The 2,552-nt window shown below is 44.8% G+C and overlaps 1 non-coding gene across 1 annotated transcript; it reads left to right on the top strand.

Moving 5' to 3' along the window:
• The first annotated feature begins 2,063 nt into the window (after positions 1-2,063).
• LOC138421424 (U6 spliceosomal RNA) lies at positions 2,064-2,170 on the top strand. The gene has a single exon (XR_011249502.1). It is a non-coding gene; the product is annotated as a U6 spliceosomal RNA (small nuclear RNA).
• The last annotated feature ends 382 nt before the right edge of the window (positions 2,171-2,552 follow it).

The following is a 2,552-nucleotide window of genomic DNA, read 5'->3' as shown; positions in this document are numbered from 1 at the left end:
CTGTAGAAAATCCAGGGACTACATTTCCAGTCCAGATTGCTCTTCTGAACTCCAGACACATTTAGTCAACTGCTTACACAATACAACCACCTGTTCCAGTTACTGTGCTGTCTAACAAGTCATCCCAGAACTTAGTGGCTTAAAACAACCATTGTTTGGTCAGGAACTCAGGGCACTGAAACGACAGCTGTTTCTGCTACATGATGTCTAGGGACTCAGCTGGGTACACTCAAAGGTTGGAGGGAGTTAACAACTGGTGGTTGGAATCATCCAGGAGCATCTCCACTCTTACATGGTTGGTGGTTGGTGTCTGTGATGATGTCACATGTCCATTGGCTGGAACCTCGTCTGAGATGGTCAGCCAGAGTACCTACAAAAAGCTTTTCCATGTGTTCTGGACTTCCTCACAACATGGCAAGCTCAGGGCCATTGTACTTCTTCCATGGAGCTCAGGAATCCAAAGGTGGATGTCCCAGGACTTCCCCGGTGGTCCAGTGGTTAAGAATCTGCCTTCCAATGCAGAAGACACAGTTCGATTCCTGGTCAGGGAACTAGGATCCCACATGCGGTGGGGCAACTAAGCCACAATGCTACTACTAAGCCTGCCCACTCTGGAGCCCACATGCTCTAGAGCTCACACCACAGCAAGAGAGAAGCCAGCACACCATGGTGAAAGATCCTGCATGCAGAAACAAGAACCACATGCTGCAAGTAAGACCCCATATGGCCACTAATACATTAATTTTTTTAAAAGGTGGATGTCCCAGCTAGCCATGCAGGAGCTGTGTTTCCCCTTTGTGACCTGGCCACAGAAAACACGCATTGTCACTTTCATCACTTTATATTAGTTACAAGTGAGGGGCTCAGACTCCACTTGGTGACTGGGAAGCCACGAGACTGTAGAAGAGCATGTAGGGTAAGTGGTATGGTTGCAGCCCTCTCTGGAAAGAACCATCTGGCTCATCACTCCTCTCCACCCCTGGCCTCACACTCCGTCTGTACGGATATATCACAAACTGCCTTTCCCTGCTACCTCCAGCTCCCACCACCGCTTGATTTGTTATCTTTCCAATTGTCCTTCCAGCAGCCTCATCTTAGATGTCACTTCTTACAGATGAAAGTTTTGGAGAGACCCAGTGTCTACCACCTCATCTTGCTCTCCTCCCTGTTGGTCCCCTTCATTTACCCAGCAACTGGATGTGGGACAGGCACCACTCAGGCTTGAACTCTGAGTCACTTCACCTGAGCTCAAAGCCTGGTTCTGCCACTTGCTAATTGTGCAAACTGGAGCAATTTGCTTAACCTCATAAAACTTGAGTTTCCACATTTATAAAATGAAGGAAATATTATATTACCTTAAGGGCTGAGGATTAAATGGAATGGTGCAAGGATATTGGCTCATAGGTGCTTTAGTAAAAAGTAGATATTAGCATAATCCTGAGAACTGTATAAGGCAAAGATTAAGAGCTAGTGTTGTAATGTAAATGTTTCCTCTCTAGATCTAAAGAGCTACATTGTTTTTAAAAATGCGGAGAAAAAAATATAAACTTCTTGAACAACACTTAATAAGAAGTATCTTTTGTCTAAATTTTTGTACTTTCTTGTTTTAATGGATATAATTAACATATATTCGCTTTTAGGACAGCCATTCTTAGGTGCAAGTATGTAGGATGTTCTGTATCGAGTATATATAGCTCATTATTTCTCACCAAACATATGCCTTGACCCCACTAATGTGAGAGAGAACTGCTGCTGCTGCTGCTAAGTCACTTCAGTCGTGTCTGACTCTGTGCGACCCCATAGACGGCAGCCCACCAGGCTCCCCCGTCCCTGGGATTCTCCAGGCAAGAACACCGGAGTGGGTTGCCATTTCCTTATCCAATGCATTAAAATGAAAAGTGAAAGTAAAGTCGCTCAGTCATGCCCAACTCTTAGCGACCCCATGGACTGCAGCCCACCAGGCTCCTCTGTCCATGGGATTTTCCAGGCAAGAGTACTGGAGCGGGTTGCCATTGCCTTCTCCGAATGTGAGAGAGAACTAGTTGGTTTTAAAAGACAGGGGAGTGTTCACTTCAGCAGCACATATACTAAAATTGGACCAATACAGAGAAGATTAGCATGGCCCCCATGCAAGGATGACACACAAATTCACGAAGCGTTCCTTACTGGAAAAAAAAAAATTCCCACCCTCTCCCCCTAAAAATGACACTGGACCTGGCTGGTGTCTCTCCAATGAAGGGCATCTCTCCTTTTGCTTCCACCATTAAACCAAGCAGAGCAGCAATTCAGCATAATTACTTCTCATACAGGACTTTTCTTCCTCTTCCTGACTTCATTAACCCTCATACTTGCTGCAAGATGTAATCCCATGGGTGGTTTGGGAGATGATTATAGGGTTCCCCAACATTGTCCTTGGATAGGAAATAAACCCCACTGAAATATTTGAAATGAAAGAAGCACATTCTTGGGTTGATTTGGAGGTGGTATTTTTGGTTTTGTGGTTTTTTGGTTTTTTTTGGTTTGTTTCTGTTTTTGTTTGACTTCTTGAGTTT

The sequence above is a fragment of the Ovis canadensis genome, chromosome 15 (genome assembly GCF_042477335.2).
Source record: "Ovis canadensis isolate MfBH-ARS-UI-01 breed Bighorn chromosome 15, ARS-UI_OviCan_v2, whole genome shotgun sequence".
NCBI classification, from domain to species: domain Eukaryota; kingdom Metazoa; phylum Chordata; class Mammalia; order Artiodactyla; family Bovidae; genus Ovis; species Ovis canadensis.
The sequence above is the reverse complement of the archived record's forward strand: the minus strand, read 5'-3'. Positions and strand labels throughout refer to the sequence as shown.